General features: G+C 39.3%; 1 protein-coding gene across 3 annotated transcripts in view; it reads left to right on the top strand.

The window, feature by feature from the left end:
• The window catches only part of Epm2a (EPM2A glucan phosphatase, laforin), a 101,216-nt gene that overhangs the window by 63,333 nt on the left and 12,603 nt on the right, over positions 1-25,280 (top strand). The gene's annotated exons all lie outside the window — the stretch shown is intronic.

Below are 25,280 nucleotides of genomic sequence, written 5' to 3'. Positions count from 1 at the left end.
CATAGGTCTGTGGCCTATTTAGTGTCAGGTTCTTGGCTAACTGAGCAGTGTCAGGCATGAATTCTGTCTCAAGGGGTGGACCTTAAATCCAAACAGATAGCTGTTGGTTGCACCACACATTTGTGCCACTATTGCCCCAGTGTATCTTGCAGGCAGGTTATCTTTGTAAATCATAGGGTTTGTAGCTGGGTTGGTATTTACATCTCTTCTTTGTTAGTGTGAACAGTACCTTCCAGTACCATGCACACTACTCAGTAAGGGTGAAGGTCCTGGAAAGGCACTGGCTCAACTTCTCTGTGTTTAATGAGATAGGTAAGTAATGTTTTCAGCACTAGGGCCTTGCTATCAGTTTGTGGAGAGCAACCAATAACCTTGGCAATAGCCTGGGTTATTTGGGGTTTTACATGAGGAGCCCTTTGGCCAATGACTCAGCTAAATATAAAACTCATTGCTGGCACTCGAGGTCTCATTAATATCTAGTTGAGGCATTCTCTCCATATTATTTTGTGATTCCATTTATGTTTCTTTCATATATATATATATGAAATATATATTAAATGTATATATATGAAATAGATATATTAAGAAACTTACAGTAGTAGGTTTCCATATGGCCCCCAAATGGCTGTTAGTGTTAGATATCCCTCCTGATATCCACTCTCTTGCTCCTTATTTATTCTCTTCCCCATTTAATCCTTTATTCCATAGTGGAGTTTCTACTCCAGAGCTTCTACTCTGTCTCTTCATAATTATATATTCTATTTTGCCTTCCTTGGCGGGTCCTCTGCACCCTTCCCATCAAGTAATACCTTACTTGATGCCAAACCTCTGTGGTTGATGTGGATTGTCCTACACTGAATGAAGGCTTAAATAAATAAACATTCACATATTAGAGAAAAACATATAATATTTGTCTTTTGGGGTCTGGATTAACTTATTCATTAATTTTTTTTCTAGCTCCATCCATTCACCTGTGATATTTATAGTTTCATTTTCACAGTTAAAAAATAATTCATGGTGTAAATGCACCACATTTTAATATGCCTATTCGCTAGTTAATGAACATATATCCAGTATCCAATTCCTGGCTGTTTTGAATAGGGCAGCAATAAACACTGGCAAGCAAGCAAGTATCTCTGTAGTAAGACGGAGAGTTTGAGTATATTCCCAATAGTGCTATATTTGGACCCCGAGGCAGATCTACTTCCAGATTTCTGAGAAACTGCCACACTAATTTCCATAGTGGCTTTACTCAAAGAGTCTTTACAGTTCGACCATTTCTTGCAGTTAGTAGCACACGGTTATATCTGCATTCATTGTCATGTATTTTTGGTGTATATTTTGTTTGTGAAGGAAGCTTTGTAAGTCTAGGTAGCACAACGGTGCAGATGCTTTCCAGGAAATGATCTTACTTTAAGATGTTAAAATCGATTGTTCTAAATAGATGAGACCAAGTGTTTTGCAGGTGGTGGGAATAGAATTCTTAGCCTTTAACAGCTGAGCTAACTCCCTACACCAACATTATTTTAAATAGAAATGTAAGATGCTGATATTCTTTTCAATTTGGAGTATTGAACACCAGGTCTTCTGTGCAGCGGGCAGAGCTCTACCACTGAGCCGCATCTCTAGTCCTCAAGATAAGCATTTTTAACATAAGAATTTAATATTTATAATATTTATGATGTTTGTACTTACAGTAATGCCAAAACGATGCTCAGTAAGTTACATAGATTTTTTTTGAATACTGTAAAAATGCATGAGAGTAGGAATGATAGCATGAATTTATTACTGGTACTCGAAACATAATCATCTATCTTTTAAACACATTTGAATTGATTTCTACCTGAACAAAAATATTTTAATACAGAAACCATTTTTCTAATAGTGCAATGGATGCTATCTAATAGCTCGATTTTATTGCACCTCTTTGGTTTGCATGCATCAGATGTCATGCAGAAAAATAAGCTGAGTATAAACTTCATGAAAGTAGGCAGGATGTTATTTTGTGCTACAAAAACTCAATGTGTGGTGACATTTTACAGGTAGATCTTCAGGAAATTTTATTCAACTATTGTATAAAATCACTAATCACACAGGTAAGCTAAATGTTTTTAAATACAGTAATTTAGCTCTGTTGATATATTACTCTGAGCTGATAATAACAATCACTTCCTTGACCACTTAAATAGGTGAACTTCATATAATTTTTGAAACATTAAACAATGTAAGATAAGCATTTTTAAGTAGTCTTTTATGGCTTATATATTTTTCTTAGCTCATAAAAGGAAAATATAAGCTACTTGAAAGTAGTAGAAGACAATACCCACAATATTAATAAGAATGGAAATAAAATTTTGTTGAGTGTTTACTGACAGTTAGGTAGTGAGTCAGACAATTCCTTGCATTTTCCCTTAATTCTTCCAACATTTAGTGCCCTCCTTTTAATGCCAAGGAAGCTCATCAATAATGAGCTAAATCCATTAAGAATCCTTTTTAACCAGTGAGGGGATTCAATCCCAGGACTGTCTGATTTCAAAGAGATTCGTCTGTGTGTCTTACTGTCTCCTAAAATGTAATTAAAAGTCACACTAATTTTCAGAAATGAAAATGAATAGGCAGGGCTGAAGACTTTTATTCACTGGATACCCTCCCTTCTTTTTTTTCCTACAAAAATCTTGACGAGCGTTGATAGATATTTGGCCAGGAGAGTCTGTTGATGTTTCTGTGTCTTATCTCTGTCATCATCCGTAGACTTTTGAAAAACCAAGCCTTGAGCTTGAATTCTCTCTCCTTCGAAGTGTTACTGGACTTTGGTTTGCTCTGAACATTTTCATTTCAAAGGTAGCAGTAAAAACGGACCCTAGCTTAATGCTCAGACTGTAGTTTTGAATAAACATATATTTTCAGATAGCAACTCTCAGCTCTAAGAACCAAACTTCTTTCTTGATTTATGATATAATGTTGGTTCCATAAATTAACTAGAAAATATTTGTTTTGAATTAGTAAATACCGAGATTTTCCCTTTTGTTTTCAACTCAGCATAACTTTGGCCTTGCAAGGGATAATTTTAATAAAACCACCAACCAAAAGTTTATTTTTGTTTCATTTTGTTTTGTTTTGCCAGTTCTCCAATAGATTCTCCTTCAAATCATTCAGGAGAAGCAACACCCTCATAAAGGAACACAAGTTACTCAAACATTTGAGCCCTTTGGATATTCAATTATGATGTTGTTGTGAAGTTATTTTCGCTTTGTAGATTTAAACACAGAGTGTGACCTCTGCCTCTCAATTACTATGTTAAGGACTGATGTCGTTGTTGAGGAGACTTTCTGAAGTTATGGGCTGATCTTATTTTTCTGTGAATCTGCCTGGGAGGAGAGTTCATGCCCCACAGTCACCAATAGTTCTTTTGCGTTCTCCTTCTGTTCATAGATCCTATTAACAGGAGTAAAGTTGTCATGCTTAATAGTTTGTACTACCCTAGCTCCTTGGATAGTATCCTAATCGTACAGTAATAGACATCCAAGTACAAGCAGATATGATATACTGTCGTGGCAGAAGTCACTGGGGAAGACAGTTCTGCTGCCTTTTTTTTTTATTATAAAACATTGCTATTTGAATGCATGCTTCCTGCTGCTTCTAAAACTGAAGTTCTGCTCCATTGTTGGCCAATTTGGCAAGTGTGGGGCATTGGCTTTTGCATACGCTTCTGCCAGCATGCATGAACACATGCTTTCAACCCAAGCCACACTGGAGAAAACAGAACAAGTCTGAGGAACAAAGAAACAATTCATGTGAATGCACGGTAAAGTTACCCTCAAGGGATTGACAGTACATAACAGGAAAATGACTTGTGTACAGATGCTGTTTATCACTGGGAAAATTGTTCAATTTTCCAAAAGTGCAGTTTTATACACAGGAACCCTGGAAGTTTGGGAATATTAGTGGAACTATCAAGGTTCCATAGGACGAGGCCGCTTGTTTTTTTTTCCCTGGCTGCCCAGACTCCCGAAATAATCACATAGAAACTGTATTAATTAAATCACTGCTTGGCCCATTAGTTCTAGCTTCTTATTGGCTAACTTTTATATCTTAATTTAACCCATCTCCATTAATCTGTGCATTACCATGAGGTTGTGGCCTAACAGCAAAGTTTCAGCATGTCTGTCTCTGGTGGCAGCTGCATGGCTTCTCCCTGACTCTGCCTCATTTTTCCCAGTATTCAGTTTAGTTTTTCCCTTGCCTATCTCCATTCCCCTATAGCTCTGCTAGAGGCCCAAAGCAATTCCCTTATTCATTAATGGTAATCATAGCTTATAGAGGGGAATCCCACATCAAGATTCTAAGAAAAAAAAAGTAAATTTGTTGGAATTTAAGACTCAAGCATAAATTAATTTTTAGTTTACATTATGTAGCAACTTGGTAGTCATTTATCAAATTCACTGTACAAGCCAGTTTCTGCTTTGTTTTTCTTACCCGGGAAGTGATGTTAGTTAGTAGATTCCTCTCACCTCCCTGTGCTTTGGAGATAACAAGTGTGCATGTGGGTGTAGGTCAGATATCAAAAACCTAAAATGTCATAAACATAAAATAGCCTTCGGCTTCCATTGGGGATTCCTCTTGAACTCTCAATGTGGCACATCAAAACATTTTTTTAAAAAATATTTTATTATTGTCATCATTTGTGCAGGTGACTGCAGACACAAGAAGAGAATGTCAGATTCCCTGGAGCTGAGTTACAGGTGGTTAAATGCCACCTGACATGGGTTCTGGAAACTAAACTCCAGTCCTCTGAAAGGCCATCGACTCATCTCCCCAGACCCCCAAACAATTTCTGCACTGTCTATATTCAAGAAAAATTTCAGCAATATAGAATGTTAAATTACTGTTTGGACCCTGATACCCTGATCCTAATATTATTTCCCACTTGTCTGTGCTTTCAAACAGTGTTTGGATTCCATAGTCTGTGTGTCATTAAATGTAAAACTGATAAAGAATACACCATCTAGCTCACCATGTTTAGTACAGTCCAGGATCAAGGAAGTTCAAGAAAATCTACTTACACTGGAGCTTATGATTCATTGCCGACCTTGTGCATTATGTGTGCATTCTTTTTCTCTAGAGAATCTGATTCACACAGAGTGCTGTGTCCTGAGCAGGGAAAATTACCTGAAAGCATGATTATATACCGTCTATTGCTTCCCTTTCCAGTGCTTAATTTTCTCTCCTTGATGGGGGGGACTGCTAAGGTTTGGGTGGGGGAAATAGTAAAGAGCTTCTACTACAGATAGGCTCTGAAGGGGAGCGTCCTTTTACTTTTAGGTTCGAAGCAGTCAGAAGTTACGTTAATGTGCAAAAGAGGTCGCTTTTCCAGATGATCTGGTTCTTAGGGAGGCTTTTAAAGGCCAAGGCAGCTCTGTGGATGCTCATTGCATAGAGTCCTGAGCGTGTTCTTTAAGAGCTGCATGGCATTGTACAACCTATGCTAGGTTTCTGCCTCTCTCTGTCTGTGCTGGCAGATGAAGGATATGATGGAAGTTCCTCAACATGGAAGCAAAGCCAGTCTGTGCTGTTGAAAGTTGGCGTTGTCATGATGCCTTTAATATTAGAAATCGGTGTGAGTGGAGCCTTCCTGGGGCTCAAAATCGTTCTGTCGTTCTGTTTTGGGATCTGGGTGTCGGTATACAGATATATCCAGTTTTTAAAGAAAGAGTAATTGAACAGTATGCTCATGGGCACATTCAGTTTACACTACATTTCTCTAAAGGATTTTTATAGCACTATACTTAGTTTTATAAATGCATTAAAAATTGGTAGAATGTGGATATAAGGGATATAAGGGTAAATAAACCAAAATAATTTGTTGTAGTTTCTTCCTTCAGTAGTTTCTGTCAGAATGCTAGTTTCCCATTAATGACAAAAAGAGATAGTAAATATAAGCAAAGGAGAACAAACTTTTCCACCCACTAATGGATTGAGCAGAGCTGCTGAAAAACGGGCTTTAGATCCTTGGTACTGTGGCTACTTAGGTGTATCTCAAGAACTCAGAGGGTCCAACGGTCTTATTTATGAAAGTACTCTTTGGTATTGTTAGAACCTAGTGGAGACACTATGTAATAATGCAACCATTTTACAAGTTATAAAAGGACAAATCATCTTTTTAAAAGTATATTTGATGCTTTGCAAGTTCTAGTTAGAAATGGAATAGTCGAGTGCTCTAATAAACATGGGTACCACCTTCCCTCTGTGAGCCACACATGCCATGGCAATTACCTGTTTTTTCATGCCATTGAAAAGAGGAGGGATAGAATTTTCACACAGAGAATCTTCATTGCAGACAATGAAATATGCAATTCCTGCTGATCTCCCTGGAGTAATTTAAAATATCAGAATCTTAATATATGAGGTTTTGTTAAGAGTTCCCAGGTGGATGAGGGGCATTGCTCTTGAGGCTGTGTTGGTCACTAGGGCTGGGTGTCAATTTAATCTTAGTTTTCTTTTTTGGTATCTCATATTCCTGAGCATTCTTTTTTTTCTCTCTCTTATGCAAATACAAATCAGTATTCCCTGCTGTTCCTGATTTCTTTGAAATGAAAATCTTTGCTAGGAAGGCAGCTCTCGGAAACGTCACTCCATATTTCAGGTTGCACAATGCTAGCAGAGAAGCAGGCTCTCAGGAGAAGCTCCCTTGGCAGTGACTGAAGCAGGTGTTCCCTGTATGTCGTCGAGGCAGCTCCCTTTTGAGAATCTCAGATAAGCGGCCCAAATTACATTTAAGAGGAAAACTCGCCAAAGCATAATTACTTTTCATCAGGGTGCCGCAAATAATGAAAGAGCAGGAACAGTGGAAATGCATTGTAGGCTACTTAATCACCGTCATTTGAAAAAGCTGATGTAGAATTCGTTACTTCAAGACAAATTGTATAGTTTCAGTAGTAAATTAGACATATTTTCTAAACACAAAATTATATTTCTTCTCATTTACACTTGCCCGAGAAAAAGCTGACTGGCAGCAAAGTACAAGAGACATGCTTGCACCTGCTGTTTTCAGTCAGGGCGGCTTTTATTTTTCAGTAGCTTCCTGTGTTTCTATTCATACGGAGCGCATCCCCTACTTTCTCTTTCCTGGTGAGATCAGTGTCATGAAGAGTTGCTGTCTACACAAGATGCTGTCAGACTCCTCACTCTAACTTGCCTTTCCATTCTCCACCCTGTCACCAAGATCTGAACTTCCTGAGAGCAATAGGTCAGCATGGATAGAGACCATAAAGCTTTGCCCTGTGACGAACCATTGTTTAGCACAACGTGAGAGATCCTGGTCGTCAGAACGTTACATAACGTTTTTCTCTACTTATGAATTTAGCAGAAGATTCTAAAATGGTTTCAATAGGCCCTATGGAAACCCCAAGATGCTTAAAATGAAGTTGTCCACAAGTTCAATCACTGCTTACATGGCAGAATGTGCTTAGAAGAACATGCCTTGGTTTATTCATTAGGGCAATAGCTGCTGTGCTGTAAGAATCAAAGAGCATAAACGTCTTTCCTGAACGTGTACTTACTAATAAGTGAATAAAATATTTTTGAGACAGTCCATATAAACCACTGCAAAGAAAGGGCCCAACAAGCTAGAACATTTTAGCGAATAACTTTTATTTATTCTTTGACAGTTTCATACATGTCTACCATGTATCTTGATCTTACCCATCCCAGGCCCCTCTAGACTCCCCCAAATACCTCCTCCCTCCTTCACGCATCTGAAAAATCATTCACTGTGACCAAGTAGACTTCATTCTAGAAATGCAGAGTTGGTTCAACATACTAAAATCTGTCAATGTAGTCTACCATATAAATAAACTGAAAGAAAAAAAAAACATGATCATCTCATTAGATGCTGAAAAAGCCTTCAAGAAAATTCAACACCCCTTCATGATAAAAGTCTTTGATAGAGCATGTTTACAAGGGACATATGTACCTAAGCCTAATAAAGGCAATATATAGCAAGCCAAAAGTCAATGTCAAACTAAATGGACAGAAACTCAAAGCAATCCCACTAAAATCAGTAACAAGACAAAGTTGTCTACTTTCTTCACATCTATTCTATATAGTAGTTTAGGTTCTAGCTAAAGTAACAATAATAAAATGAAATCAAGGGGATACAAATTGAAAAAGAAGTCAAACTCTATTTGCTGCTGCTGATTGTTTACATAAGCAACCCCAAAAATTCTACCAAAGAGTTCCTGCAACTCATAAACACCTTCAGTAATGTATCAGGATACAAGATTAACTAAAAAATAAATCAGGAGCCCTCATTTATATAGATGATAAATGTGCTGAGAAAAAAACAGAGAATTCCTTATTTTATTTATTTATTAAAGATTTCTGCCTCCTCCCTTCCACCGCCTCCCATATCAGCCTCCCCCCTCCTCTTCCCCCAATCAAGTCCCCCTCCCTCATCAGCCCGAACAGCAGTCCCGGTTCCCTGCCTTGTGGGAAATCCAAGGACCTCCCACCTCCTTCCAGGTCTAGTAAGGTGAGCATCCGAACTGCCTAGGCTCCTACAAAGCCAGTACGTGCAATAGGATCAAAACCCAGTGTCATTGATCTTGACTTCTCAGCAGTCCTCATTGTCCGCTATGTTCAGCGAGTCCGGTTTTATCCCATGCTTTTTCAGACCCAGTCCAGCTGGCCTTGTTGAGTTCCCGATAGAACATCCCCAATGTCTCAGTATGTGGGTGCACCCCTCGGGGTCCTGAGTTCCTTGCTCGTGCTCTCTCTCCTTCTGCTCCTGATTTGGACCTTGGGATTTCAGTCTGGTGTTCCAATTTGGGTCTCCGTCTCTGTCTCCTTTCATCGCCTGATGAAGGTTAATCTCCAGGAGGATGACTATATGTCTTTCTTTGGGTTCACGTTCTTATTTAGCTTCTCTAGGATCACGAATTATAGGCTCAATGTCCTTTATTTATGTCTACAACACATGGGCACAGGAGATCGCTTCCTATGTATAACCCCAGCAGCACAGGCATTAAGGACAACATTGAACAAATGGGACCTCCTGAGACTGAGAAGCTTCTGTAAAGCAAAGGACACTGTCGCTAAGACAAAAAGGCAACCCTGACTGGGAGAAGATCTTCACCAACCCTGCAACTGACAAAGGTCTGATTTCCAAAATATATAAAGAACTCAAGAAACTAGACTGTAAAAAACTAATCAACCCACTTATAAAACAGGGCACTGAGCTGAACAGAGAATTCTTAACAGAAGAAGTTCAAATGGCCAAAAGACACTTAAGGTCATGCTCAACTTCCTTAGCGATCAGGGAAATGCAAATCAAGACAACTTTAAGATACCATCTTACACCTGCCAGAATGGCTAAAATCAAAAACACCAATGACAGCCTTTGCTGGAGAGGTTGTGGAGTAAGGGGTACACTCATCCATTGCTGGTGGAAATGCAAACTTGTGCAACCACTTTGGAAAGCAGTGTGGCGGTTTCTCAGGAAATTTGGGATCAACCTACCCCTGGACCCAGCAATACCACTCTTGGGAATATACCCAAGAGATGCCCTATCATACAACAAAAGTATATGCTCAGCTATATTCATAGCAGCATTGTTTGTAATAGCCAGAACCTGGAAACAACCTAGATGCCCTTCAAAGGAAGAATGGATGAAGAAAGTATGGAATATATACATATTAGAGTACTACTCAGCAGTAAAAAACAATGACTTCTTGAATTTTGCATGCAAATGGATGGAAATAGAAAACACTATCCTGAGTGAGGTAAGCCAGACCCAAAAAGAGGAACATGGGATGTACTCACTCATATTTGGTTTCTAGCCATAAGTAAAGGACATTGAGCCTATAATTCGTGATCCTAGAGAAGCTAAATGAGAATTCCTTATTTTAAATATAATTTTTTGGTAGCTAATTTCACTTAAGTTTGATATTTCATAATAGGTGGAGTTATTTTTATTTTTGACATCTTGAGAGGCAAGCACTCTCTAAGTGAGGCAGTGTATTCTTAAAGAGAAGCTGAAATATTTTTCCTTCCACCACTGACCTCCCCTGGCTCTACATCTGTAACTCTGGAGCCCCAGGGCATATAAGAACCATTTGGGAGTGATTGGAATAAAGGATGCCGAGTGCTTGCTCACTGGCTCAGAGATTAATTTCATTGAGGATCTCACAGAACCATGACAATGGAACCTTCAGGAGTGTCTAGACTACAGCCCAGGCTGTGAATACTACCCCAGAATCTCATTTACTTTTGTGATCTGAAATGTCCACATGCATTAACAGCTTGAATTAAAATACCACATGGCATGAATTAAAACTGCACTTAACTGTGCATGGGTTATAGTAATAAAGATAGGATCACGTTCCATGTAGGAATGGAACTTTATTTTCACAGATGAACTGTATTGAAGACTGTAATATTAAAATCAGTTCTGTGTGATGGGGAAGTTTGGACTGACATGCATAGCTGGATTACTAACTGACCAAGGCTTGGGGATTCTGATGGTGGCTGTGGGTGGCTATGGGTCTTTGTGGCTCTGTTAGAGTCAGCTTTCTACCTTTGTCACTGTCTTACTGGGAGGGACTTAGAGGGGGAAGGAACAAATTTTTTCAGAGGATTAGATCTTGCTACCATTCTCTACCTACCTACAAATATATAATTACTTATAACAGAAGACTTTAGAAGAGCAATTGTAAGGAGTGCAAGAATTTAGGATAGAAATAGATTATCTAGGAGGACAAGTAGAATGCAAATTACTAAGGACTCCAGACAGTGTAATTACTACTATTAAATTTGAAATTTAAGTTTTCTGGAAGTGAGGGAAAGAAGAGAAACATGTTGGGTTATATTGTTTCATGCTCTGGGTAAAACCAGCTTTCACATTTGTCTGCAGAGAAAATTGTTATTTTGAGAAAAGCTCAACCAATAATTTAGCACATACATTCTTGAGATAATACGGTTGGAAATGTCTTCACTACAGCTCTATAAAAGTTGTAGAAGTGCTGTGAGATTGACTTGAATGAATCATCAGCTGATTATTAATTTTCTTATTTCTTCGCCACCTTTGCTTTTAAGGTGAATAAAATGGTTTCAATGTTAATCTCTGGTGATATGGCAATAACTATGTTACTTATTCTTGAGGAGTTTACCATACAAAAGAGGAAATACAATAATTCAGAGTTGAGCGGCAGGAGGCCAAACCAAAGATGTGCAATTATTTGTACCTACTTTTAACAAAAGAATAAATGAGATGCTGTGGGATATCAGAAGAAACACTGATGATGGAGATGCTGCTGCTGATGTTGTGTGTGTGTGTGTGTGTGTGTGTGTGTGTGTGTGTGATTGAATAAGTGAAATCAAAATCATGAGCACTGTAATTGCAATCCAAGAAGAACATTAGCAGAAGAGGTGGGGGAAAGAGGTGTATGGCAATTAGCAAAATTATTCTACTAATTTGAATGGAAGACTCACATGGTAGCATGGGATCAAAGAAATCTGTAGGAGTTAGATATGAAAATGTTAGATCCAACAATTATGATGTCATATGAAAGCAATGATTGGTCACCTTAGTGTTTTTGGCCAGGGACTTCCATGGTTTGTGTTTTAGAAAGAGTGTGGAAGGAAGGTATGTTAGGTCGTCGTCAAGGAGGCCATGGGTATAATTCTCTTTTTAAATGCTGTGGATCTGAATGAAAGCTATGACAATGAATATTGGCTGAGACCACAACTACAGAGGAGAATAATGTGTGGCTCTGGTTTAATGATTACAGGGAGATAGATTGGAATGGACTGAATAAAGTTTCCGTTCTTAAGTGTCTGGGTGACAGGCACAATTCATATTGAAAAACAGGCAATTGTAGATAGAGAACAATCTGTATAAGTTGGTGAAGGTGAGCTCAGTTAATGCTGAAGGTTATCTAGTGGAGACTTTTTTAGGGTTGTGATCTAACTTGAAGGCAATAGATTTGAATTTATCATAATTCAGATGGCAGCTAAAACATGCCAGTGAGATATCCAGATATGAAGAAACTGCTAAAAAAAAAAAACAGAGGTTTGAACCCTGAGCTTCACTCTTAGAAGGTATGTAGAGAATAGAGGAGAAAGAAGTGTGGTAAAAATAAGTAAAGAATACAGAGTAATAGAAGTGACCAGTGGGACATGTGTCAATCCCTAGTGATAAAATTTGGGACAGAGAAAGTTAGCATAAAACTTTCTCTGTGACATAGCTTCTGTGACAGGTGGGACTTGGTAGACACTGGGACTCTCTTGAGTTTTCTTTTGAAATGCCTTTGATAGTTTATATTGTTTGTTGATGTGGGATTCCCCTCTGTATGCTGTGAATATGTTTTGTTACCATTAGCTAATAAAGAACCTGCTTTGGCCTGTGGCAGGGCAGAATATACAGCAAGGCGGGAATTTCAAGCAGAGATAGAGGAGGAATAAAAAGCAGAGTCAGGGAGATGCAATGTAGTTGCTGAAGGACAAGCATGCCAGAACCTTACCACTGGTAAATCTTAGCCTTGTGGCAACACACAGTTTAGTGGAAATGGGTTAACTTAAGATGTAAAAGTTATCTAGGAATATGCCTAAACTATTATCCAAGCAGTGTCATAATTGATATAGTTTGTGTTTGATTGTTTGGGTTGGGGCAGCTGGGAATAAACAAGTAGTCTCCTTTTACAGAATGGTGCTCATCATCTGGAGCATGGACCCACATAAGACCTAAAAAAAGCTTAATTAAAAAAAAGAGGTCTTCTAAACCCACAAAAAAGGAGAATCAAGTGCAATTTCTTGATAGAAGATTTTTTTTTTCCAGATAGGCTTTGTTTTCTGGCCATAAGCAGAGGCACAGGTTCCTTTTAGAAACAGCTTCCTGGTTTGTACTGGCAAAACGAACAATTCTGGCTCTTTTGGGAGGTCTGGCTGTGGAGCACTTAAATGGGGTTTGTGAGCAGAGTGTTACAAGTAGCTTAACGGCTACACAAATCTGCCACATACCTGTAACTGGGGGTAAACATACCTCTGTCATAATAAAAGGACAAGAGAGGCAGAGTCAGCATCCATGGCAACTGTGACCAAGCTGTTTACCATTTTAAAAGCATTCCTGGTCGTAAAACGATTATAGATACACAGTAAAGACAAATTCAGATAAAAATAAACCTCTGAACAGGTCACAACATATTTTTATTTTATTTATTTACCTTTTATTTTTATTTTTTGTTTTTTTTCTATTTATTTATTAAAGATTTCTGTCTCCTCCCCGCCACCGCCTTCCATTTCCCTCCCCCTCCCCCAATCAACTCCCCCTCCCTCGTCAGCCCGAAGAGCAGTCAGGGTTCCCTGCCCTGTGGGGAGTCCAAAGACCTCCCACCTCCTTCCAGGTCTAGTAAGGTGAGCATCCAAACAGCCTAGGCTCCCACAAAGCCAGTACGTGCAGTAGGACCAAAACCCTGTGCCATTGTTCTTGAGTTTTCACTCCTTTAATTTATGACCGTATGTACTCTTCCTGATACTCTTTTTCATTAGCCCACAATGTATTTTTAAAAGGTACTCAGGCTTGGGGAGAGAGCGGAAAAAGTATAAAGAAGAGTACATACAGTCATAAATTAAAGGAGTAAAGATAATGTCAAAAACTAATTGAGTAAAAAAAGCCATGTAAAGATGGAAAATACACACAGAATCTGGATTATATTTACTATTGTGCTTTCTTTGAATTTTTTGACTGTGAAGGAGCTATGTATGGACTGTTTCATTATATGGACTGTTAAACTAAACCAACATGAAATGTCATTCTGTATATGTGTTGTTTTTATTGCTTAATGAAGAAAGCTGTTTTGGCCAACAGCTTAGCAGAGTAAAGCCAGTTAGGAAATCCAGACAGAGATAGAAAAAGAGAGTGGGAGATGCCATGTAGCTGCCAAAGGAGACAGATGCCCGAACCTCACTGGTAGGCCACAGCCTCGTAACAATACTTAGATTGATATAAATTGGTTAATTTAAGATGTAAAAGCTAGTTAATAAGAATACTCAGCCAATAAGACATATAGTGTTATATTTAATATAGTTTCTGTGTGAGTATTTGGGTCTGGGTGACTGGGGAATGTAAGAGCAGTATCTGCTTACAGTTTGGAGGATAGAGGATTTACGTATCACATATGTTCTTTAGCTAAGATAGGATTTTCACATTTGAACTCAGCAGTAAATGTAGAATCAATGTAGCTCTCATGTAAAACAGAGATGACAGTGTCCTGGGCCCTGATGTATGGAAGAGATTGTAGTTTACAAAACTTTGAGACCAATGGTTCTTATCTAGAAATCACTTCACATATAGAAATGAACTACTCAGCAGAATGAATGATTTCAAAGAAAACTGTCCTGAAGGCCTTGCTAGGATGTGTTTAATAGAATTGGGAACACTGTGTTAGTAGAAGGTAAATTATAGCACCACAGTGATTTTGCCACTGTTAATCTCCCTTTTCAGTCATTACATATGGTTACTGTTGAGGTTCCAAAGCTGATGTTGGTGGCATCCATCTTGATCCACAGTAACTATATCCTAAGCCATCCCATACCATCCCAAGGCTTTTCCTTTTTTTTCTCTACTTTAGACTGTACTTCACTCATTTTCCACCAGTAGCCATTGAAATCTAAGTCCACATCACTCTTCTATTTAAAAGTTCTTTGTTGATTCTTCATTACCTTATATTACTTTAGTGATTTATAAATACCAATAAACTACCACACTATGCTCCCAGCATGTACTGTCATGCTCACTATGTCTCTAGAATTTTCAGTTCTCAAAGTGTACCTTGTCATTCACTGTAAGAGCTTTGCCTGTTGTGTTTCTTTTCCTATATTAATTCTAATGTTCTATTCCTATATCTTTTTTCTTTTCCTATATCAGTTCTAAAGGAGTCCTTCCTGTATATCCTGTGGTCTGGCTTTCAGAAAACTGACCTCAGAGAAGAGTGAGTTGAAGCACAAACATACAGTCCCTCAGTCTCAGTTGAAAGTTAGGCTTACCAGTACCCGACAGTATTCAGTCCAACTGCTTGAACTTCTTATTTTGTGAGCATGTCCCCCTTAGATTTGACTTGTGTGCTATTCCTACTCATTGCAGTTGTAAAGAAGACAACTGTTTTTGTTTTTTAAACTCAACCACAGAAATCCCCATATACCTGCTTCATGAGACTGGTTTTTCACTTTATTGGGTGGTGAAAGTCCACGGCATTGATTTGTTTTGAGGGCTATGAAAGAGTACTTGCCACGCCCCTCTTCCTGGCTCACAGGAAGTCATCTTCCGTGTCGTCACCCTCTTCTCTTAGTGTCTGTGTGTTTGTACTTCCGTCTCATGAGAACAACAGTCATACTGCATCAGTGTTTCCAGGGGTGACCTCAGGTTAATGTGATTCCCTCTGCAGAGAATTTACCTCCAATAAGGTCGCAATTTCAGAAACTGAGTCAAGAATTCAGCTTAGGGAAGAGTATTATTCTAGTCTCATCATACTGCTGTGGCAAAACACTCTGAGCCAAAGCAACTTGAGGAGGACAGGGAGTATGTGGCTTCTACATTCCGGTCACGCATTCCACCACTGGGAATGTCAGGGCAGGAACATCAAGCAGAACTCATAGAGCTGTGGCTCTCAACCTTTCCAGTGCTGCGACTCTTGTAGTACAGTTCTCCATGTTACAGGCTCCCCGCCCCCAACCACAAATTATTTTCATTGCTCCTTCATAGCTCTGATTTTGCTACTGTTATGAATTGTAATATAAATATCTGATATGCAGGATATCTGATGTGCGACCCCTGTGAAAGGTTGAGAATCCCTGCTCGACAGGAACCAGGCTAGCTGCCTCACTTTCTGACTTGTTCATAGGTTCATGCTCAGCAGGCTTCTGACATAGCCCAGGTCCACGTGCCTAGGAATGGCACTTCCTTCAGTTGGCTGAGACCCCTATATTAGACATATTTTAAGACAACCCCTTACAGACTTAGCCACAGGTCCATCTGATCTTTGCAGTCCCTCAGTTGATACTCTGTTAGATGATTTTCAGCTGTACCAAGTTGACAGCTGAAGCCAATTAGTACAAGTGTCTGTCAATAATAGGGCTCCATAATTGATGTAATAATATGGTACTTAGTACCAGAAAATGAAAGAATAATGGGAGAAATTATTTCTTTCATATATTATCTGTTTTAGATACTTCTCTGTTGCCGTGATAACACACTGACAAAGGCAACTTATAAAAAACTGTAATATGTTGGCTTATATGACTACAGAGTTAGGGTCTGTGTTGGCAGGGATAGCTTGGCAGCAGGCAGCTGGCATGATGACGGGGGAGGAAGTAGAGCAAATTTAAAGTATGTGAAGCGTTTTACTCTTCGAGCCCACCTCCAGTAACATACTTCCTCCAGCGAGGCTCTGCCTCCTCACCTTCTCCAACGTGTCACCAGCTGGGGGCCAAGTGCTCAAATGCCTGAAACTGCGGATGATATTTCTTGTTTGATCCAGCCCAATCTATAAACTATGTAGCACATTTACACAGAAAGGAAACTAGCTGTGCCTCTCTAAATCACCGTGTACTGCATTTAGACTGCTGTCTGTGTTCTGTAGCAGTGCTTTTCTCTGGGCTGCCAGCTCACAGATAATGACACAGAGACATTATTAATTATGAAAACCTTAGCTTAGATTCGTTCTCAATTAGCTCTTATAACTTAAATTAACACGTTTATATTAATTTAAGTTTCATGGTTTGTTACCTCATCTCCATATGGCCCATCCTCCAAGTGTGGCAGCTGACTCTGCCTTTCTTCTCCCCAGAGTTCTCTCTCTGCCCGGAAGTCCTACCTATACCTCCAACTTAGCTATTGGCCATTCAACTTTTTATTACACCAATCACAGCAATACATTTTCATACAGTGTACAAACATTCCACAACAGCGACCCATAGCAAACTATAACAGAACTTTGTTTTAGCTAAGAAACTAATTAGTACTACTATCCAGACTGGAAATTGTCTTCAAGAAGTTTCTAGTGATATTTTGTTTGCAATTTAACAAATAAAGCTTGCCTGAAGATCAGAATGCAGAGCTAAGCCACTAGTTAGTCTTAGAGGCGAGGCAGTGGTGGCACACACCTTCAATTCCAGCACTCAGGAGACAGAGGTAGATGAATCTTGGAGAGTTCAAGGCCAAACTGGGCTACACAAAATTGATCCAGTCTAAAAAAGAAATAAAGCCAGGCAGTGATGGCTGACATCTTTAATCTCAGTATTTGAGAGTCACATGCCTTCAGTCCCAGCACTAGGGAGGTGGAATCAGGAAGAGAAATGGCTGGGCAGAGAGAGGAATATAACACAGGAGACAGGATATACAGTCTGCAGTCCGAGCAGCAGTGCGGTCTACAAGGCAGAGTCTGCACCAGTCAGTCTGAGGATGCCGTCAGAGGACACAGTCTGGGGATGCAGCCAGAGGACACAGTCTGGGGGGCAGTCAGAGGTCACAGTCTGGGGAGGTGGTCAGAGGTCACAGTCTGAGGATGCAGTCAGAGGACACAGTCTGGGGAGGCGGTCAGAGGTCACAGTCTGAGGATGCAGTCAGAGGACACAGTCTGGGGAGGCTGTCAGAGGACACAGTCTGAGGATGCAGTCAGAGGACACAGTCTGAGGATGCAGTCAGAGGACTCTGGGACTGGAGTTATGGATGGCTGTGAACCATCATGTGGGTGCTAGGAATTGAAACTACGTTTCAATTTTGCAAGAGCAATAGTTGCTCTAAGTCATCGAGCCATCTCTCCAGTCCCCAGCATTCCATTCTTTTTTCCTTTATTATTATTATTATTTTGTTTTATTACTTAAAAAATACCAACCCAAATTTCCAGTCCCTACCCTCCTCCCACTCCCATCACATACCCTCCCACCTCATCCCCTCCAATCCTAAGACAGAGCAAGGACTACCCCTACTACATCTAAGTTGAGCAAGGTATACATCCAAAGAGAATAGGATCCCAAAATGTCAGTACATGTAGTAGAGGCAAATCCTAATGCCACTGTTTGCCCCAACTGTCAACCACATTCAGAGGGACTAATTTGATCCCATGCTCATTCACTCTCAGTCCAGTTGGAGTTGGTGAGCTCCCATTAGCTCAGGCAAACTGTCCCAGTGGGTGAACCCCTCATGATCTTGACTTCCTTGCTCATACTCTCACTCCTTCCACTCTTCAACTGGACCTTGGGAACTCAGTCCAGAGCTCTGATATGGATCTTGCCTCTGTTTCCATCTGTTGTTGGATGAAGGTTCTATGGTGATATTTAAGATAATCATCAGTCTGACTAAAGGACAAGGCCCGTTCAGGCACCCTCTCCTCTATTGCATAGGGTCTTAGCTGGGGTCATCCTTGTGGAACCTGGGAATTTTTCTAGAGCCAGGTTTCTTGCTAACCCCATAATGGCTCTCTCAATCAAGATATCTCTTTCCTTGCTCTCATATCTGTCCTTCCTCCATCTCATCTATCCCATTCCCTCAACCCTCCCCTTCACCCCTTCCTTCTACTCTCTGTCCCCACCAGGGGGCATTCCATTCTTAATGCATATGACTTTATTGAATATTTCTCAGGTTTCACAAGTGAGTTTATTTTGGATGTTTTTGAGAACAGTGTGCATTTTAATATGGGCACACCTCCTCTTCTTAGCTCCTGGGTGTGTTGTGAACAATTTCCAGTGTTTTGTTCTGTCTAGGAATCATTTGGAGAGGGGCGAGGACTTGAATTTAGGAGTGTGCCTGTAGAGCTGAGTCAGCCCTCTTGTTTTATCTTCAAATATTTACTCCTTTAAAAGGAACTAAAGCTTATACAGTAGGCTTCTGCCACCACTTGCTAATGAGCCAGGCCAGTGGGTCTGAAATAGAGTTCCACAGGTAAGTGGGTAATTTCTACGAACACAGAAAAGGCAAACAGTATCCTGGTGAACAAGGGACTTTCTGTTCTACGAAGTGAACTGGCTTGGGAACTTCATTCTGGGTTGGCTGAGTATTAATATTAATTCGGCACAGTGGCTTCCATCTGACCTTTCTAAATAATCTATAATGCTGCAGCCAAAATCTCTATCATAACTTAAAAATCTATGGTAAATTATTCATAAATATTTCTCTGGGGGCTTATAATTTATAATATAACTGCAAGCCATAACATTTGTTCCTTAATTATAGACTTAAATTTATCTAGAGGAGATTTTTATTCTGTAAATTTCATATTTCAATAATTACTTTACCTTAAAATCCTTCATTTAAAAACCATTTAAACTACCACTGACACCAAAAGAAGATTAGCACAAGGTGAGATGCATAAAAATGAATTTTTAATGGTGTCAAATTATATTTTTGAGTGAACTAAAAGCTGAATTACAGTTCAGAAAGTACACTATGCACCTCATCACTTCCAGTGTGTCATGTAAGTAGGACCGCATCGCCTGCTGTGAGAATGAGTGGAGACAGGATGGCCTTAAGGGATACATTGGCTGCCTGTTTAGCACTGATGTGTGTGTTTCTAGTCAGCCCTAGCCTTTATCTCCACAACCCCTAACAGACTCAGTTTGATTCTGTTTATAACTCCTTCGCTATCTTTTAGTACATGCTTGCTGCAAAGTTTATCTTCAGTTATCTGTATGCTAGGTTCACAGCATCTTGTTTAAAACAATAAGGCATCATTTAATATTCCTTTCTTAACTTTAGAACTTGCCTCATCATGTTACAAGAGAGAGAGTCATATCAGTTATAAGAATGTTGGAAATATTTAATGTAGAACATGGTATTTATTTGTGATGCAGGCATGTGGCTGTTAATTTATTTTCATCAGATATAATGTCAGATATATTATATATAATATATGTAGATATATCTAGCTCTATAATGTTAACCTTGGGTTTAATATTTGCTTTGATTTTCTCTGTTGTTGAAAAATTACTTTAAGAGCGGAGCTGAATGGGATGACAACACCACCCCAGGGCATCTCTTAGCCACGCTGTGGTTCTGGATGCAGACTCTGGTAGGGATTCTGGGTCTGTTTTGTTTTGTTTTTCCCAGTGCTCAAGGCAATTTACCTTTTGCATATCTTTGTGAACTGGTTTTCAGCTTTTATGCAAATTGCAAATCCTTTGTGAGAAATCAGTCTGCCACTTTATTTTTGCATGTATTGACTAGGTAAATATCAAATGTCCCCCCTCTCAAAGAGAACAGAATTTAAGAGAACTCTGTGAAACATTGAAATTCAAATTTTATGTCATCAATACACATTTTGACATTTTGCCAGTCCGCTTAAATTTTTTTCCCCAGAAAAACGTACATTACTGTTCAATACGTTATGTTACTTAATTATATAAATGAGGTTTCTGCTTCCCTTTCCCACAGCATGGGCGTAACTTAGTGTGCTCAGTTCAGCTCCAAAGAATACCCGTGGAAACTCCACACTACCACTCCACAGGCAGTCTGCAAAGTCCTGGAGAAGGAATCTAATCTCCAAGGCATAATAGAAGGCTGGATGCGTCTCTAGATGGAGCCTGGTCCTGTTCCCATTCCTCAGCAGAGGGAAGAGACAGTTACACAATGTGAAGATTCCACACTTCTGTGAACACTAAGTACTTAGTCACATCATCCTGCCCATCCCTGGTCTAGATTGTGCAGGTGCCATGCTTGTGATCTTTCCCTTAGTCTACTGTGCCCAGTGAACTATCTCAGAATTCTTTGGAGTCAAGAAAACTCATGCTCATCTTTCCAGTACCATTATGATTTCCTTGGCTCTTTTTACTTTATTACCTTAATTTCACCCCCTAATATATTAAGAAGGATTTCCATAAGGACATGGCTATAGCTTTTTAGATAAAAACCTAACTAGAGAAAAATAACCTTTCCTATCTGGTAAATAGGGCTTAGAAAGATGGTTAGGTCATTTGAGATGTTTCTACTGAGGATCAGAAATACCTGCATTTGAAGTGAGGGGATCGTTTTCATGTTCACATGAGCAACAGCAAGAATTGCCACAAGAAAGCAAAAAGTGAACACACAGAAGAAAGGACAAAAGGGTAAAAAGCCAACATAGATTTCATATTAAAAAATATGTGACCATTCTCTACCTTGCAGCATTCAAGTGAAGAAAATAGTCTCTGTGGCCATTGCACATACAAGGTACAGAAGCAAGACACCATATATATACATATATATATATATATATATTCCTTAAATATTCATATATGTAAATATAAGAAGGAGCTAGAGCAAAATAGGAGCTCCATATTAGATGTCTGAAAAGCACTCTAATGTTTTTAGCTACAGTGGAAATGGTGCTACCTATAGCCAATAAGACCGAGTTCAAATGTCAGTACTAGTACTTAGTAACAGTCATATGACTTTAGGCCAAGTTATTTACTATCTCTAAGCTTCTGATGTGCTCACTTTTGGAATAGGTCTAAAACTAACTAAATCACAAAATAAGTACAATTAAGTACTACTTAGACCTATTCCAAAAGTGTGCAATGGCCACAGAGACCTACAGAGGATGTCAGAAGCCCTGAAGCTGGAATTACAGATAGTTGTTATTCTGCGTGGGTGCTGGGAACTGAACATGAGTCTTCTGCAGGAGCAGTAAGGGTTCTTACCCACTGGGCCATCTCTACAGCTTTATATGCATGCATTTTAAAACACAATGTTAGTTTTCTGTTGTCAGAACAGAACGAACTATTAGCCCTGCAATCCCTGGTGAGATATGGTGAGCTTACACCTATTTCATGTTGCCTTCCTCTCTTCGAAGGATACAGAGTTTGGTGCCTTTTTTGTTTTTATAAGCCAAGTTTTTTTCATGTTTGTGTTGTTAACATTTAGGACTAGATGCTTCTTTGTTGTGGTCCCTGCCTTCTGAATTGTAGATACTCAGCAACACTACTGATCTTAACCTGCCAGGTGCATATGCCACCACCCAGGATGAAAATCCAAAATATCTCATTAATATTGCCAAAGCTGACTGACCCAGTAGTCCACCACTGTTTTGATGTAGTTATCTAATTATTCTCTACCAATAAAAAGTCAGGAGTCAGATACCCGGATAAGAATCCGAGTGATCAGAGACACAGTAGAGAAGTACCCAGAAACCCTGTCTCTTCTGTTCCTCCGACCAAAAGGACTGATTGTGCGGGACAATTGTCTATATTCTGTCAATTATGTTTTAAATAAATGCCAATTGGCCGGTAGCCAGGCAGGAAGTATAGGTGGGACAACAAGACAGGAAGTAGAGGTGGGTCAATGAGAACAGGAGAATTCTGGGAAGAGGGAAGCTCCCTCTGCAGTCCTGTCCAGACACAGAAGAAGCAAGATGTGACTACACCGCTGAAAAAGGTACTGAGCTATGTGGCTAACACAGATAAGAATAATGGGCTAATGTAAGTTATAAGAGTTAATAAGAAGCCTGAGCTAATGGGCCAATCAGTTTATAGTTAATGTACACCTCTGTGTGATTTCATTGGGACTGTGGAAACCAGGCAGGATAGAAACCTCTGACAACAGACTGAGATTCTTTTTTAGCCCTGCCTTATTACTTCCTGTCCCTCTATCTGTACTCAGTCCTCCAAAATATCTATGGTTAATAACCTTATTCTCATAATGTGATCAAAATATCATACAACACTGCTCTAACGGCAACATGAATGGACCTTACCGCAAATACAGCCCCTCGTGCAGTTTCCATCTTGAATGTTAGAGGTTTCAAGCCACTAAAGACTTAGATGTTGTCTTACCAAAACAAGACAGGTGCATTGCTGAGGTAACAAACAAGTCCTAACTGGATCCACTGAGCAAACTCTTAGCTCTCTAGGACAGCTGTTCTCCTGACTGTAGCTTGGCATTCTAGAAACTCATTCACATGCATGTTCAGTCACTGCAGCAGGGAAAGAGAGCAGAGAGAATCACGCACACAGTTTTAAATATACCCAATGGGAAGTGGCACTGTTACCACCTCAGCTCGCTTATTAACAAAAGCAAGTTCCGCGGGACACATTTAACTTTGAAGCGGAGGGAGGATTGGTGGTCCTCCATGTTCTAAGCGAATACAGGGAGATACTGGTGAATATGTGTAGTGCTCAACACTAACCTCAGTTAAGCCCTGTATAATATGATTCAGGAAATTTGAAATATAGTATCTATCCCATAGTTCTGGAGAGAATGTATATGTGTGGAATAAGCTTATACATGAATTAGATTATATATACAATACATGATAAATCATGATAAATTCATTATGCTTGCTGGTTTGTAAAATATTTACATTTTGGTAACTTTTACATGTAAGATAATAGATTTTTCAATTAATCGCTGATAAGATTGATTTTGTTTGTACTTTTCATGTCTTTGCATAAACTTTCATTATCCTTTTTGGATAATGAAATTTTGGACAATTTCTCATTGTCCTAGAGTTTGTTCTTATTTTTTACACAACAATTATTTTCTTTCTGTTACTTTTATTCTTGTCTGTTGCGAGTACAAAGAAAACTATTGTGCTTTCCTCACCTATACATCTTAATCTGAATGATTTAAATACAATACCATATTTTGTATCATTGAGTCTCTAGGGAAGTATTTCTCAAGATTTAGGATTTGAATAAGCAACATCACCTGGGAAATTGTTGGGTATCAGAAGCTCTCAACTCAAGACCTATTGAGTGAGAAACTGAGCTTGCGGCAACCTTGAGCAATTTTAGATGTAGAATCATATCTGATAAAATAATGACAATATTCCCTCTCTCCTTTCTCTTAATAGTTGGCACTTTTAAGGAAAACTGATGCTGCCCTCTTCCTTTAGGTCATCTGTTTTAGTGTTCTGTTGTAAAGAGACACCATGACCACACAACTCTTACAAAGGAAAACAACTAATTGGGATTAAAGGCATGCACTACCATCCCCAGTGCTAAGCTTTTCTTTAATTCTGTTATAGAATATTATTTTAAAATGTGTTACATTTGTCTATGCTGTTGAATATTTGTTTAATGATGCAAAAATGTGTTGCATTCCTTTATGCTGCAATTGTTTAACTCTCTGAAGCTGTGTTACTTTGCCTGTCTAAAACATCCGACTGCTCTACTAAAGAGCTGAATGGCCAATAACAAGGCAGGAGAAAGGGTAGATTGGGCTGGCAGGCAGAGAGAATAAATAGGACAAACCTGGGAGGAGAGATAGAGGAGCAAGGGAACAAGGAGAGGAGGATGCTATGGACCAGCCACACAGCCAATCATAGAGTAAGAGTGAAAGTAAGATATATATATATATATATCATATATATATATATGAAAACGCCCAGAGGCAAAAGGTAGATGGGATAATTTAAGTTACCGAAAGCTGGCTAGAAATAAACCAAGCTAAAGCCAGGCATTTGTAAGTAATAATAAGCCTGTATGTGTGATTTATTTGGGAGCTGGGTGGTGGGCCCCAAAAGAACAAAGAACAAAGAGCATAGAGTAAAATGTAAAAATCAACTACATAATTCCTTTTCACAAGTTGGAAACTTAGCTGGGCGGGACCTCACCCTGAGGTCATCACTTCTTTATCCTGTTTCTTAATCTTTTACCTCCCGAACACAGGACTTAGTTCTATTCCACTTCCTGGTGCTCCCTTTTCGCTCAAATTGCACATTTTGTATTTTTCCTTGCTCATCTTGGCTGTTTTTTCATTATATATCTTCATTACAGAGAACGTTAATAACCACAGGACAGAGTCTATACTAGAATATTTTGAGATTTCCTCTGCTGAGGGAATTCATCCAAATTTCTTCACCGTAGTCTCAGGCAGACTGTTTGCACTAGGGCAAAAAGCAGCCACACTTTTCACCAAAATGGCACAAGAATGATCTCTAGGCAACCCACTAAAATTCTTCCCCTCTGAAAACTCTTGTGTCAGCCCCCCATTTCAGATAGCCATGCTCCTACTACCATAAGCAGTGCTAAAACATTCCACTGCTTTCTTAAGCCAAAGTACCAAAGTCCAAATTCCTCCAAACAAAAACATGTAGGCCTATCACAGCAATACCCCAGTCCCGGTACCAACTTCTGTCTTACTTAAGGTTTTGTTGCTGTAAAGAGACACCATGACTATGACAACGCTTAGAAAGGGAAACATTTAATTAGTGTGGTTTACAGTTTTAGAGGTTTAGTCCGTCATCATCGTGGCAGGACATGGTGGCGTGCAGGCAAGCATGGTGCTGGAGAAGGAGCTGAGAGTTTTACATCCTGAT

This window comes from Alexandromys fortis, unplaced genomic scaffold (assembly GCF_014885135.2).
Source record: "Alexandromys fortis isolate MF-2015 unplaced genomic scaffold, M_Fortis_MF-2015_v1.1 scaffold_134, whole genome shotgun sequence".
In the NCBI taxonomy this organism is placed as follows: Eukaryota; Metazoa; Chordata; class Mammalia; order Rodentia; family Cricetidae; genus Alexandromys; species Alexandromys fortis.
This window is presented reverse-complemented; position numbering and strand designations above follow the sequence as displayed.